Source organism: Ailuropoda melanoleuca, chromosome 8 (genome assembly GCF_002007445.2).
Source record: "Ailuropoda melanoleuca isolate Jingjing chromosome 8, ASM200744v2, whole genome shotgun sequence".
Classification (NCBI taxonomy): Eukaryota; Metazoa; Chordata; class Mammalia; order Carnivora; family Ursidae; genus Ailuropoda; species Ailuropoda melanoleuca.
The window spans coordinates 88,857,535-88,873,793 of NC_048225.1; the positions used below are offsets into that span (position 1 = coordinate 88,857,535).

The following is a 16,259-nucleotide window of genomic DNA, read 5'->3' on the forward strand; positions in this document are numbered from 1 at the left end:
ATATAAATAAACACAAAATTCATGTTGTGTTCTATCTGTTCTAATACAGTAATTGTATTGGAGCAAACTCATGTTTTCAAAATGTGTTAGAGTAGGACTAATTATATTTAGAAACTAACATCTGAATGCTCAGTGTGTTTATTGTTATAGCAGTGTTGATTCCCAGTCCCCTCTTAGGACACAGAGTTAACGCACATATGTATACATACCCACACACCATGTCTACCTATGTATGTTGAAAACCATGAGCTCATCATAGTATCTCCAATGCCAGCCAAACACCGTAGGGTTCATTCTATTTTTACCCTTCTCCATATCTGTGATTTCCTTCCCTAAAAGAAACCTAGCTCCTATTACCTTCAACATATTTACTTATTTGATTAATCCTCTGGGTGTAACCAATATTCCATGGCTGCAGTGATCCACTCCCACCCATGCAGGTGCCCTCCTCATTCCATTCAAGTTCCAATATTGTGCATTTGGGCTTTTGGAGTAAATTATTGGGGGTAAGGTAGTAATGGGGAGAGGGGATGGGAGGGAAGAGGAAGAGAAGACAAAAAAGGAGACATGAAAAATTTTGAAGGAGTAGAGTCCACTGTTATAAAGTTATTTTAAAATATAAAAAAGAATAATACAGGGCAAACTTGGGTTCCATATCATTAAGCACTTTTCTGTCACATGATGATTTATATTGTTATATTTTCCTTTATAAAACATTATACCATGGAAAATTTCAAACATATACAAAACTAGAGAGAACAGAAATGAGCTCTCATATATGTGTCAATTAGCAGGAATAAAGCAAACAGATTGGACACAGGCAAAGACAGTGTTAGTCAAAATAAATGATGTTAACTTTTCCACCAGGGACCATTTATATAGTATAAGACACAATGAGGCCCAGGGCCCTCCTCTTATGGAACTCATATTCTATAGGAACAATAAACAAATAATTAAATAAATTAAGATACTCTGAGATTGCTTTAATGGCTATGAAGAAAATGAAACCAGATAATATGATACTGTAACAAGTGCAGGGAGAGTGACTTGAGAATGGGTAGTCAGAGAACATCCGTCAAGAGGTGGCATTTGAATTGAGACCTGAATGACAAGAAGGAGCTAGCCTGGCAAAAATGTGAGGACAAAGGGAATAGAAAATACAAAGGCTCTAACAAAAGCTTGACATGTTTGAGGACACATGGGTTTTAGTGGTAGAAAACAATACTGTAGAAGAACTGTAAGAGCAACAGTTGTGACAGTTGAAGAAATAAAAGTGCAACTTAAAATACATACTCACCCATTTGTTAACCATATATAGGAATGTATGTATAGCACAGTGCTAGGACTACACTAAAAGTGGAAGACATTTCCTTCTCTCAGCCAAAATACAGTATGTTGATTATATAGATATATGTCAAGGGCACCTGAGTGGCTCAGCTGGTTACGTGTCTGTCTGTGGCTCAGGTCATGATCCCAGAGTCCTGGGATCAAGCCCCACATCAGGCTCCCTGCTCAGCGGGGAGTCTGCTTCTCCCTCTGGCCCTCACCCTGGCTCGTGCTCTCTCTCTCTCATCCTCTCTCTCTCAAATAAACAAAATCTTTAAAAAAAAAAAAAACAGACATGTCCAATTGATAATAATACAAGATGATACTACTACCAAAAAAGAGGAAAATTTGTCATCCTCTTAGATTATTTATTAGCAATGCAACTGAAGTGACAGTTCTAATATTTTCAGCACTGCCTCTTTAAAGATGATTACCTTAGCAAGTACTTTCTAATTGTTCTACTTTTTTTCAAAAAAGATGCAACTATAATTTGTACTGTGCTAGGGCTTGCACAAATGAATCTTGAAATGTCAGAATGCCAATTACCATTTTTACAGACCAAAGTTAGGCTCTAACTGATTTGCCAAAAGTCAACTAAGTGGCAGAGTTAGGATTCAAATTCAGATTCTATTGTTAATACAATGTTCTTTCTACACAACTATCTTGGGCTTTTGTTTTTAAATCATTAAAAGGAACTTTTAAATACCTGATACTTCTTTACTACATGGTACTTGTATCAACTTCTAAGGCTTAATGTTTTACTATCAAATTGGAGAATTATTTTCTAGTTCTACCATTCACTGTGTCTATCTAAAATCATTATCAGTAACCTTACCTTCATTTTTTGGGGTATTCTTTAAAAGTACATTGACACTGTTTGTAATGAGAATTAGTGATAAGCCAGAAGATCTGTGATTTGGAAATTGCTGTATTTTTAAAAAAATATAACAGAATGCTCAATTTTACCGCACAATCAAGACATTTCAGAGCCACAGGCTATGAAAGAGCATAGACTCTAGGATCCGTTAATCCTCAAATGAAATTACAGTCAATCAAACCTCTTCACAACAATCAAGTTGTTTAACCAAGGTATATGGTAGAGCAATGAGGAAATTCCTAAAAATTCTCCCAAAAATATCATAGGAATAGTTACATACAGAAGTTGAAAATTAGGCAAGCTTCATATGCCAAAAATCAAGTATGTAAGACTTTTGGTAAAAAGTTTCTGTTGCTAAAGCTCTCAGAAAACATAAAGAATAGGGACATACCAATATTGTCTAATGTCTTCTGGTAAGCTTTCATATCCAAATCATTTTAACTTCTACAATGAAACTATACCAAAAGAACCAACAAATGTAGCCATATAATTTAAAAGAGAGAGAATAAATAATCCTTTAAAAAATTTAGTCGTCTAAGCTAACTACTATCCTTTATTTTGTCATGTTTCTTTGTTCTTATTTATAACCAAAATTCCTTTTCCATCCCACTGCATCTTCTGCCAGCCAAGGTTAGCATTCAAGTCTGCAAGTAAAGGTTAATTATTAATACAATAAACATTCAACTTTCATTGAAGCTTCAATCTTATTTTCTCTTATACTATCTCCTTCCTCTTTTTCCATTACTAAGTGTCATAGATGATACTATCATTACATTGCTTTCTATATTTATAAGGGTCCAAGCTCATATTCCCAGACTTATGGGCGACACATTTATTCCCCTTAGATATTAACTCTTCCTTTCTCCTTCCTCCTTGATGGAAACAAATTTCCACAGTCTATAGGAAAGATGAGCTCAACATCCCTTATACATTTAAAATTACAGACATGCTGATGAGATTTATTTCAATGACTATTGCCATCTGCTCTTTCTACTTTACAGGGAAGAGGGTCTGCCACTGTAAATTGAACTATTAGTTCACTTAAATTATTCTACCTCTGAAAGTGACCTACATTTAATTTTCCAGGAAATATATAAAACAGTAATGCACTGTGACAACTATATTATGGAAGAACACACAAAATTTTAAAATGCTATCAGCGGGTTTGGCTGTTTTATAAGTAAATCTTATTTGGCTCACAAAATAAATCTACTAATATAAAATATCCATCTTAAATTTTTAAACAGTAGCAGATAAAAGATGTAGCTTAAAAGAAGCTTCAAAGAAATAGCTTCAGTTTTCTGTAAAAAATCAGAAACTTATATTTTCTAATACATTCATTCCAAGTATTATTTACTAGGTAACTGATATGAAAGGCATGTTTTGAATGACTGGCCTTATTTTTAAAAAGCTATACCAAAGAGTTCCTCCACTTACTAATAGCAAGAAAATTTGGTCATTATGATCTCAAATTAAGGAAGTTACTAATGATTAGACAAAAATTACATAAATGAATAAGGAAGGCCTTGTAGCTTGCAGGGTAACAATTATAAAAAATATAGGCACGTGGATCAGAAATGAAAAAAATTAATACTGTTTTTGTTCACACAACATAATGTGTATGTACCATATCCTCAGAAATCTATAAACACACTACTAGAATAAGTGAACTTAACCAGGAAATTCAATTGTGTTTCTACATTCTATCAACAAACACTTAGAAAATAACATTTAAAAATATTATCATCTATGATAACATCAAAAACATGAAATACTTAGGGATAGACTGGGCAAAATATGTGCAAAATCTGTACATAAAAATGTGGAGGAAAAAAGTGTGGAGAACTAAAACTACTTAGAAAACTAAAAACGTTGCAAAGACAAAGTAAACAAGACTTAAATAAGCGGAGAAATACATCATGTTCATGGATTACTACGTTAAACATTGTTAATATGTCAATTCTCACCAAAATGATCTACAGATTCAATGCAATCCCAATCAAAATCCCAGCAGGCATTTTTTTTTTTTATAAAACTTGACAAGATTTTAAAATTTATTTGGAAATGCAGTAAACCTAGAATAGCCAAACAATTTTGAGAATGAAGAAAAAAGCTGGAAGATTTATACTGTCCAATTTCAAGACTTACTATGAAGCTATAGTAATGAAGACAAGTGTTACACTGGCAGAAGGATAAACACTGTGGAATACAACAGAGCGCTCGGAAAGGGACCCACATATGTATGGTCACTTAGTTTTCTACAAAGATGCCAACATAATTCAATCCTTCATGTATATATTTGCAAATATACGTGAGGAGGAAACACTATTACTCTATGTTATTCTTCTGGAAGTAATAGGATTAAAACGTGTAAAGGCCTACTTTTCCCTGATTAGTAACTATTACATCCACACAGAATGATATCTCAATGTTTCATCTTCTCTATGTTTAGCAATTAGTTTGTCTCCTTTGGGAGCTGGAAAGCAATCAGCTATGCACTACAGAAGTACAGCTGCTTTTCTTCTATTTAAAATAGATGAAGGCAGGGGAAGTGAGAAGACTAACTATACGACCCCTACAATATATTCTTAATGTGTAAGAAAAAAAAAAAAAACACCTGTCAAACAGGAGCTTTAAAAAATGTTTTACTCCAGACTAAAAATGGGAAGAAAAAACATCATAATGACAGAAAATATAAGGTTGTCAAAGAATCTATAATTTACCTTTAGAGTGAAAGAAAATCAGCCTGTGATTGTAACCAGCGTAAAATGGATTTTTTTTTTAAATAAAATCATTTCCTTCTTAAACCAGAAGGGGGACAGAGGGAGAAAAAGAACAAAAAGTTTCAAAATAAAAGCAAAAATTTAAATTACTCTTGGGAAAACATTTCCAAGAAAATGTTGACAAGCACTACGATTCAGTTGTTTTTCAATATTCAATAAATATTATATTCTTTATGCTGCTAATGTCCCTCTTTGAAATATAATTGAGTACTGGTATTTTTACCTAAAGCTCCCAGCAACAGAACTCAAAAGAAAACCATACTCCCTCAAATCTTCATTTGTCCTTTTAACTAAGATATGTTTTAATACTGGTGAAAGTGTTAATAGTGAAGAATATAACAGACTTGAAGGTAAAGCCAGAGCTATTTTTATTTTCACCAACCCTGATTACACAAAGTATGGCAGATATTTTGATTCTGTTTGAAAAGGCCAAAGGGGAATAAAAAAGAGAAGAAAGCAGCATTTAATGAATGCCTGTTCTGTGCTAGACACAGTGGTGTGCTGATAAATGTTTAACAATCAGCCCTCCGGTGTGTGTGTGTGTGTGTGTGTGTGTGTGTGTGTGTGTGTGTGTGTATGAAATGTGTGTTTATTATAAATTTTAAAGGCTGTAGGACACAATTTAAAAATCATAATAAGATAATATTCTTTATTATAAATTCTTAGAGCCAACTAATTCTCACAGAATGCTCTGCTGATTTTGCCAAACTCCTGAGAAGCCAACTTAGGGTTGCAACGGATAAACAAATGTAATTCCAATCTTAATGTTATCTGATGTTTTCACTTACATTAAAGAATAAAACGAAAGTGAAACAACAATGACATATGACATAACCTCACTTGTTCATCAGTGATGTAAGCAACCTCTGCTGAATTAGATAATACATGCACACCTTGGAGATATTGAGGGTTCAGTTCCAGACCACTGCAATAAAATTAATATTGCAAAATGCAAGTCAAATTAATGTTTTGGTTTCCCAGTGCAAATAAAAATTATGTTTACACTATACTGTAGTCTATTAAATGTGCAACAGCATTATGCCTTAAAAAAACCAATGTACATATCGTAATTAAAATACTTTATATGCTAAAAAATGAGCTTTCAGCAAGTTTTTTGCTGGTGGAAGGTCTTACTTTAGTGTTAATGGCTACTAACTGATCAGGGTGGTAGTTGCTCAAGGTTGGGGTGGCTCAGGCAATTCTTCTATTCTTTTTTTAAGGCCTTTAAACTAATTTTATTCAGAGTAAGTTTACATTAAATTACAATATTAACAATCTCTAGAGACAACGAACATAAAATTTAGGAAGTAAAAATCTGTTTGGTCTTTTATAGACCACATATTATAGAACTCACAAATGAATATTTACAAATATATAAATAATGACAATACTTAAATGGTGAGGATTTTCACATGGAAACCCATAAAATGTCATATTTTAAACACGCATGTTTCTAAAAGGGAGAAATTTTTAAATAATTTAGCACAAAATCAAATTACATAAACTTGGTATATTACAGAAAATATTGTTTTAAACATTTATACCATGATCAAAATTCCTATGGTAGCTTTTAATCAAAACGAAGCACACTATTATGTAATATACAGAGCACTCTTAAATGTTACTAGGAAAGTATTTTTGTTACAGTTATGGCACCTATATATACACAAAACATGAAACCAGGTCCAACAAAATCCTTTTAATCTTTTAACAAAATAACTTCTGCTTCACATTTTCAAGACTTTAAGACTCCTATAAAACTTTTCACAGTGGTTACAGAACAAAGAACAACTCATGACTGTAAAAACAAACCAATCCTACAAATACTGCAATGAAAAAAAATCAAACAGCAGTTACCCCAAGCAAAAAACAGGGGCTGTTAGACTCAATCTTGGAAGAGTAAACACAAACATACTATTTCCCAAACTCCTAAACAGAAAATCTACAAACAACTCAGCGGAAGAACAACAAAGATGGTCATGGGTTCACCGTAGCAAGCGCACCTGACCCGGTGTTGTTTTGGCACACGTGAGAGGTCTCACTGAGAAATCTTACTCTAAAAAGTCAGTCATCAGAGTTTAAAATATATAGAACATAAAAGAAACAAACAGATGCCAATATTTACATTTCATAATTGATTAGCCAGCTTTTGACATTGTTTCTTCCTAATGCCCGCCAATAAAGGGTTCTTGTTTCTAAAACTAAGTGCCCATCAACTAAGAGATCCTGCCTTTAGGAGTACACCAGTCATCTCTGAAGCCCATGAATGCAGCACAGAGGGTCTTTTTAACTATGCATTCATGAGCACACACAGACACCAAACTAAACTTTCAACTTTCTGCCACAAGAGCAACATCTTAGAAAGGAATCTCTTTAACCAATATCTTCTTGTCCAATCTCAAAGTCATTCTGCACAAAGGAACAAAAACAATTCAAACAGCGAAAAGAGTTAAGAGGGAGAACTGGAGGGAAAGACACATACGCCATTTGCAAACCCTTAAGCTTTGTGAAGGGTGACCCAAGAAAAATCATCTCTTTGCTTTCTAACCCAAAAGTCTTCATCTGGCTCAATCTCAGAAGTCTTGGAGATAGCACAGAAATGCTTCATTGCTCTGAAGATACATTCTAGTGTCTCACTGAGAGAAAGCAGTTGGCCAATACATCAGGCCATGTAGTGGTGATTATCTCTCTCCATATAGTCTGTCAATAAGTAATTCAATTCTTTTTAAATCTCTAGGCTTTACCGGAAATTTCACTGATTATACAATTCAGAAACTAGAAGATTATGATAAAGAGTTTCTCATCTTCATTATTCTGACAATAGCAGGGTCAATCAGATACTGTCTTTCCTAAAACACTATCAGTGGTGCTGACCTGTTCTTCAATGGTTTCCTCCATCTGGATCTGGCTGTTATTTGAAACAACCTGTATTTGATTTCCCCGCTGAACATGAATGTGCCCCGATATTCCATCTCCTTCCTTTTGGGGGTTTTAACCAGAACTCGTGCTTTGCCACAGGCCAGAGACTGTAACGTTCTTTGAAGTTCACTGTCCTCTATTCTCATGGCCATTTTTATTTCTTCAAAGCTGAACCTACCCCCTTCACTGAACATGAGAAGCACCAGTAACTGGAAGATGAACACCTGGAACTCCTTTCCTTCCTTAAACTTGCTTTTTTAAACAACATTCCCCAGTGTAGTTTGCCACTGAAGTTTTCTATCCCTGTGCTTTCTGAGATAAAATGTCTTAAATACTTCCTGAAGTCTAACCATTTCTAGAGTTAAATGCACTTCCATAGGTGTATATGTTGGCCAGTATCCCATCATAAGTCTATTCACTGTTAGGTCTATAGAGCCTGGGTCACTTTGATTCTGCATATACTGCTTGAAATGAACTATGATGTCCTTGGAGAGCTCCAGGTCCTTGAACATGCCTTCCAGCTTGCTGGTGAAAGCAGCACCACATTGATGCTTTAGTTTTGACAACATAGATCTTTCAGCATCCGAGGTGCTTTCTCCAATGAGTCGTCGTTTTGCCAATTATAAAAGCCTTCAAAGAAATCTTTACTGTGAATGAACCTGAATATTATCATAACCTTGTCCCAGCTCTTCGTCTGTTGCTTCTTTATTACTTGCTCTTGATTTTGAATCAACAGGCTTTGCTATCAATTCTGCAGGCTTATTTGGCCTCTTGTTGATAAATGTTTCAAAGGATTCCTTCATCAAGCTGATGAACTTCTTGTTCCTCTGAAAGCACACTTCTCTCACATGGTCCACATGATCCTTAAAATCTAGCAGGTCCTGTTCCACAGTTTTGCCTTTTTCAGGACTGATAACACCTGTTGTCCCAGAGTCTTGATGTAGTCGCTCCAGTGATGCAGCAGAATTTGCTGCCCAGGTTTCACATGGCTGAACAGCTGGTATATCTGAGTGAGCTCAGCACACTGTTCTTATCAAGGAGATGGTCAAGCCCTTTCTACAGAATTGCTGTTCAATGTTCTCCTAATAGGTGTTTCTCCACAAAAGCAATCAGTGGTTTCTGTATGCTGTGGTCTGAATATGTGATTACTCAGTCTCCCTCTGCCTCTAAACGCTTATGTACATGGTTAACATATTCTGGCCTTCTGCAGCATATAAACAAGTAGTTTCTTCCAAAAATTTCAGTTCAAATGAATCTTTATATACCTGAAGGTCAGAGAGCATACTCAGTAGACTTTTCAATAAACTTCTATCCACTGCTTCACTGCTTCTTTCTTGTTCAGTTAATAGCAGAATTCCATCAATACTACTTTTACTATGAACCATTTTATCACTAATGATACAGTTTCTAAAAAGTTCTAATCCCATATCCCAGATAGAAGGAAGCATGGAATTCTGAAGTACATAAGTGCAAAGCAAAAACAGGAAAATACTTCTGATCATGATCATTTGTATGCAATGATCTTGCCAGCATGTGTTAATCTTCTTTAGAAATAAAACATTATCTGGTGAGTCTTCTCTAAACTGAAAGATCTGTGCTTGGACATGATCTTCACAGACCTGGCACAGCTGTTTGTAGAGTGTTGAGGAAACTTTGTGAGAACAGATTTTCAACAGCTTGGTAGTTTTTCAAGGTTCTATCTGATGGAGATACTACGTGTATGTACGGCTTTCACTGCCTCAAGAAGCTTCTCCAGATGTCCTGAATGTAGTTATCAGGAAAGTCAGGCCTGTCTCAGAAATTCTTGATCACTAATTTCTTGGAGGCACTGCTACCCCCAGGTTTGGAGGTGATGGCGGCCACTGTGAGGGACACGGACGTGCTGATGCCATGGGTGTGCCCAGCAAGCACTGAGTGGTTGGCCTTCCTGGGGATCTTGTCAGCCATGGTTGAGGCCAGGAAGCAGCAGGAGACCGCCCTGATCCACCCTGAGTGGCCGCCCAACTACTCTGCCCAACCTCTTGGGCAATTCTTAAAATAAGACAACAGTGAAGTTTGCCCGGGGAACCTGGGTGGCTCAGTCGGTTAAGCGTCTGCCTTCAGCTCAGGTCATGATCTCCAGGTCCTGGGATTGAGTCCCGCATCTGGCTCCCTGCTCAGCAGGGAGTCTGCTTCTATCTCTGCCTCTGCCCCTCCCCCTGCTCATGCTCTCTCTCTCTCTCAAATGAATAAATAAAATCTTTAAAAAAAACAAAACAAATCAACAACAAAACCAATGAAGTTTGTCATACTGATTGACTCTTCCTTTCACAAATGATTTCTCTGTAGCATGTGATGCTATCTGACAGCATTTTTACCTGCAGAAGAACGTCTTTCAAAATTGGAGTCAATCATCCCAAACTCTACCACTTTCTTATCAATTATGTTTATGTAATATTCCAAATCTTTTGTTGTCATTTCAACCATCTTCACCAGGAGTAGATTCCCTCTCAAGAAACCACCATCTTTGCTCATCCATAGGAAGTAACTCCTCATCCATTAAAGTTTTATCATGAAATTGAAGCAATTCAAATAATAATGACAAAGCTCGAAATATCATAAGAATTATCAAAATGTGACAATAAGATATGAAGTGAGCAAATGGTATTGGAAAAAATAGTGCCAATAAACTTGCTTAACGCGGGGCTGCCACAAACCTTCAATTTGTAAAGAATGCAGTATCTGTGAAGTTCAATAAAGCTAGTGCAATAAAATGAGGTACGCCTGTAGTTTAGAATAGTTCCTCAATTTTTCTGTTACTAACAATAACAGGCAGTGGATATAATAAATTTTTTTGAAGATTTTATTTGAGAGAGAGAGAACGTGCACACAAACGTGTCTGCATGTAAGGAGAGACGGGGGACAGGGAGAGAGAATCCCAAGCAGACTCTGCCCTAAGCAGGGAGCCTGAGGTGGGACTCGATCTTGTGACCCCGAGATCGTAACTGTGCGGCAACCAAGAGTCACAGGCTTCAATGACTGTGCCACCCAGGTGCCCCCAGGCACAACAAACCATGTATAGAAATGCAACTAATTTCTGAGCATTGATTTTGTATCCCACACATTACTGAATTGCTTTATAACTTCTAGTAGTTTGGGGGTGGATTCTTTTGGGTTTTCCATATAGAGTATCATGTCATCTGCGAAGAGAGACGGGTTTGACTTCTTCTTTGCCGATTTGGATACCTTTGATCCCTTTTTGTTTTAATTGCTGTTGCAAGGACTTCTAGTACTATGTTGAATAATAATGGCGAGAGTGGGCAACCTTGTGGTGTTCCTGATCTGAAGAGAAGGCTTCCAACTTTTCCCCGTTGAGAATGGTATTTGCTGTAGGCTTTTCATAGATGGTTCCATCCCTACACTCTGAAGGGTTTTAATCAGGAAAGGATGCTGTATTTTGTCAAATGCTTTTTCTGCATCTATTGAGAGGCTTGCATGATTCTTGACTCTTTTCTTGTTGATATGATCGATCACACTGATCGACTGGCAAATGCTGAATCACCCTTGTATCCCGGGAATGAATCTCACTTGGTCATGAAGAATAATCCTTTTAATGTACTGTTGGATCCTATTAGCTAGGATCTTTTTGAGAATTTTGGCGTCCATGTTCATCAGGGATATCGGTCTGTAATTCTCCTTTTTGATGGGGTCTTTGCCTGGTTTGGGGATCAAGGTAATACTGGCCTCATAGAATGAGTTTGGTAGTTTTCCTTCTGTTTCTATTTTTTGAAACAGCTTCAGGAGAATAGGTATTATTTCTTCTTTGAATGTTTGGTAGAATTCCCCAGGGGAATCCATCAGGCCCTGGCCTCTTGTTTTTCGGGAGGATTTGATAACTGCTTCAATCTCTTCATAATTAATTGGTCTGTTTAAAAAATCAATTTCTTCCTGTTTCAGTCTTGGTAGTTTATACGTTTCCAGGAAGGCATCCATTTCTTCCAGGTTGTTTAATTTATTGGCATAAAGTTGTTGGTAAAAGTTTCTAATGATCCTTCCTATTTCATAGTTGGTGTTGGTGGTGACCTCTCCCTTTTTATTCATAATTTTATTAATTTGGGTCCTTTCTCTATTCTTTTGAATAAGTCTTGCCAGTGGGTTATCGATCTTATTTATTCTTTCAAAGAGCCAGCTTCTAGTTCTCTTGATCTGCTCCACTGTGCTCCTGGTTTCTAATTCATTGATCTCTGCTCTAATCTTAATCAACTGCTTTCTCGTGCGAGGGTTAGGCCTGTTCTTCTGTTCCAGCTTCTTGAGGTGAGAATATAAAAACTGCATTTTAGATTTTTCTATTCTTTTGAGTGAGGCTTGAATGGCTATGTATTTTCCCCTTAGGACTGCCTTTGCAGTGTCCCATAGGTTTTGGACCGTTGTGTTTTCATTCTCGTTGATCTCCATAAATTGTTTAAATTGATTTTTAATCTCCTGGTTTATCCAATCATTCTTGAGCAGGATGGTTCTTAGTTTCCAAGTTTTTGAGTTTCTTCCAAATTTTTCCTTGTGGTTGAGTTCCAATTTCAAAGCATTGTGGTCTGAGAATATGCAGGGAATAATTTCAGTCTTTTGGTATCAGTTGAGGCCTGTTTTGTGACCCAGTATATGGTCTATTCTGGAGAACATTCCATGTGCATTCCAAAAGAATGAGTATTCTGTTGTCCTGGGGTGTAGTGTTCTATATATATCTATGAGGTCCATCTGGTCTAGTATGTCAATCAAAGCTCTTGTTTCTTGGTTGATTTTCTGCTTAGGTGATCTGTCTATTGCTGATAGTGGAGTGTTGAGGTCCCCTACTATTACTGTGTTTTTATCTATATGTCTCTTTATTCTGGTTAGGAGTTGGTTTGTGTATCTTGCTACTCCCCTGTTGGGGGTATAGATATTTATAATTGTCATATCCACTTGTTGGATACATCCTTTAAGAATAATATAGTGTCCCTCTGTATCTCTAACTACAGTCTTTAGTTTAAAATCTAATCTGTTTGATATGAGAATTGCTACCCCAACTTTCTTTTGAGGTCCACTGGCACGAAAAATGGTTCTCCATCCCTTCACTTTCAGTCTGGATGTATCTTTAGGTTCAAGATGAGTCTCTTGTAGATAGCAAATGGATGGGTCATGTCTTTTTATCCAATCTGCAACCCTGTGGCGTTTTATGGGAGCATTTAGGCCATTCTCATTGAGAGTGATTATTGAGAGAGATGATTTTAATGATGTCATGTTGCCTGTGACGTCTTTGTTTCTACAGATTATAAATTTTTGTTCTGTATCACTCTTGGGGCCTTTTTACTTTTATAGAACCCCCCTTAATATCTCCTGTAGGGCTGGTTTCATGGTTACGAATTCGGTCAGTTTCTGCCTATCTTGGAAGGCCCTTATCTCTCCATCAATTCTGAATGACAACCTTGCTGGATAAAGGATCCTTGGCTGCGTGTTTTTCTGGGATAGAGCTTTGAAAATATGCTGCCACCCCTTCCTAGCCTGCCATGTTTCTGTAGACAGGTCTGACGTTAATCTGGTATTTTTTCCTCTGTACGTGAGAAATCTTTTTGCCCTGGCCGCTTTCAATACTGTATCCTTGGATCTAATATTTGCGAATTGTACTATGACGTGACATGGTGTAGGTCTGCTGTGGTCGACCTTGGGAGGGGTCCTCTCTGCCTCTTGGACATGAATGCTTGTTTCCTTTGTCAGATTAGGGAAGTTTTCAGCTACAATTTGTTCAAATATCTCTTCTAGACCTCTCTCTTTCTCCACCCCCTCGGGGATGCTGATGATTCTGACATTGGAACGTTCCATTGAGTCAGTAATCTCCCGTAATCTACATTCTTGAGATTGGATTTTTTTGAGCCAAGTTTCTGTTTTAACTTTCTCTTCTACCATCCCAACCCCCAATTCACTAATTCGTTCTTCTGCCTCATTTACCCTGGCTGTCACAGCATCTAGTTTTGACTGCATTTGATTCATAGCATTTTTAATTTCTGCCAGATTCACTCTCATTTCCGCCCTTAGAGATTCTATATTCTCGTTAATATTCTCGTTAATATTTTTTTCAAGCCTACACATCATCTTGACCATTGTTACTCTGAACTCCATTTCTGACAATTTTGTTATATCCATATCCATCAGTTCTGTGGCAGAGGCCACAGACTCATTATCTTTTCTTTGCTGGGGGGTATTTCTCCTCCTCGTCATTCTGATGAGGAGAGGTTGCGGGGCTGCCCAGAGCAAATTATTGACCAGGACCCAGGCAGTGTGCACTTGTTTTATAGGGACCTTAGGGATGTGGGCTTCTTGATTTTCCAGCTTGCCTTCTGGGGGAGGGGCCTGCCGCACTGGTATTCAAGCAACCCTGTTTAGGTAGAGTCGCCCTGTCCCCTGCGAGGGGGGATGGGGATGGGCACATTGTGAGCTGGTATTTCCGGGCTTTTGTTCTCTGGCGGCTTTCCCTGGAGGTTTTCTGTGTCTCTTCTAAGAGTCAGAGCATCAGTGGCTGTATCCTAGCCTCTGTCTCAGAACAGAGAGATCACAGTCCGCTTTCCACTGAGCTCTCTTGGCCACTTTAACTCTGTTTCTGTTGGTGCTGCCAAAAACCCTGCAGCGTCATGGGTTGTGCGCCCCATAGCCGCTCTCCCAGCCCTCACTTCCAGGGCCGGCACGTCTCTGTCCTTTGTGCTTCTAACACTGCCAGCTGCCCCTGGTCCCATGCACGCTCCCCAGCTCCCTGTTTCAGTGTGGTTCGCGCGTGCTCTGGAGTGCCGGTTTTCAGTCTGGTCGCATGCGCTCCTGAGCTCCCAGTATCAGTCCGGTTCCAGTGAGCACTCCGGCGCTCTGGTTTTCAGTCTGGTCGCGCGTGTTCCCGGGCTCACAGTCTCAGTCTGCTTTCTCGTGGGTGCCAGTCTGCGAGTCCAGCCACTCCCCTGTACAGGTAGCTACTGTTTCCCGGTGCCCAAGCACAGCGGTTCCCTCCCCCTTCCGTTTATCTTCCGGTATCTGTGCGCGGATTCATGGCTCCCTGCTTTTTACCTCAATATTCAGCGCTGGAGGTATTCGTTTGTAGAGATCCAGATGTATCCTCTGCGTCTCAGGCTGATCCCATGGGTTTTTAGGATGGTCTGCTACATATCCAGCTCGACTCAGAGGACCAGCTGAAAAAGGGGTCCCCTACTCCTCTGCCATCTTTTTTCCTTCCTATCCAACTATTTCTATGTCTACAAGAAACCCACCTTACACATAATGATATAAATAGTTTTAAAGTAAAAGGACAGAAAAATACATACCACACAAACACTAATTAAAAGAAAGATTAAGTGGCTATATTAATATCAAAGTAGACTTCAGACCCAAGAAAATTACCAGGTATGAAATTCATCACATAATGAAACAAGCCAATTCATCAAGAATTCCTAAATTCCTAAATGTGTATATACCTAATAATAAGAGTTTCAAAATATATGAAGCCAAAATTTACAAAACTAAAAGGAGAAACAGACAAATCCACAATTATAGTTGGAGGCTTCAACATATCTCCTTCAGTAATCAGTAAAGAGAGCAGACAGAATATTAACAAGAACAAACAGGAACTGAACAATAGCATCAACCAACTGGATCTGGCATTTAAAGAACACTCCACCTAACAACATCATTTTATTCTCTTGAAAATGTACACATGGAACATTCACCAAGATAGACCCTATCTGTGTCATAAAATAAGTTTTAGCAAATTTAAAAGAATTGAAATTATATAAAGCATGTTCCTCTAAACCATAAAAGATTTAGAAATTAATAATAAAAAGACAGCAACAAAATCTCCAAACACATGGAAATCACGCTTTTAGATAACCCATAGGTGTAAAAGGAATCAAGGGAAATAAAAATATTTTGAACTGAATGAAAATGAGACTACAACATACCAAAATTTGAGAAATGCACCAAAGGAGTGTCTAGAGGGAAATTTATGGTATAAAATGCTTATATGGGAAAAGAAGAAAAGGTCTCAAATCAATAATCTAAACTTCCACATTAAGAAACTAAAAAAAATAACAAAATAAATTCAAGGCAATCAAAATAAAAGAAAAAAGAAAACAACAGAAATTGCTCAAATTAAAAACAAAAAAACTCAGTAATCAGTGAAATCAAAGCTAGCTTATCTTCATAAATAAAAAAAAATTGATTTAAAAAAAAGTCAAGCAAAACTAACAGAGAAAAAAGAAGACACAAATTACCAACATTTAATATGTAACAGGGGATTTAACTACAGACCCCAGACATTAAAAAAATAATAGAGAAATAGTGCAAACAATTCTATGCACATAAATTCA

At 37.3% G+C, this 16,259-nt stretch overlaps 1 protein-coding gene and 1 pseudogene across 1 annotated transcript in view; both read right to left on the reverse strand.

Moving 5' to 3' along the window:
- The window catches only part of XPR1 (xenotropic and polytropic retrovirus receptor 1), a 236,222-nt gene that overhangs the window by 136,450 nt on the left and 83,513 nt on the right, over positions 1-16,259 (reverse strand). The gene's annotated exons all lie outside the window — the stretch shown is intronic.
- LOC117803432 lies at positions 6,463-10,046 on the reverse strand (annotated as a pseudogene).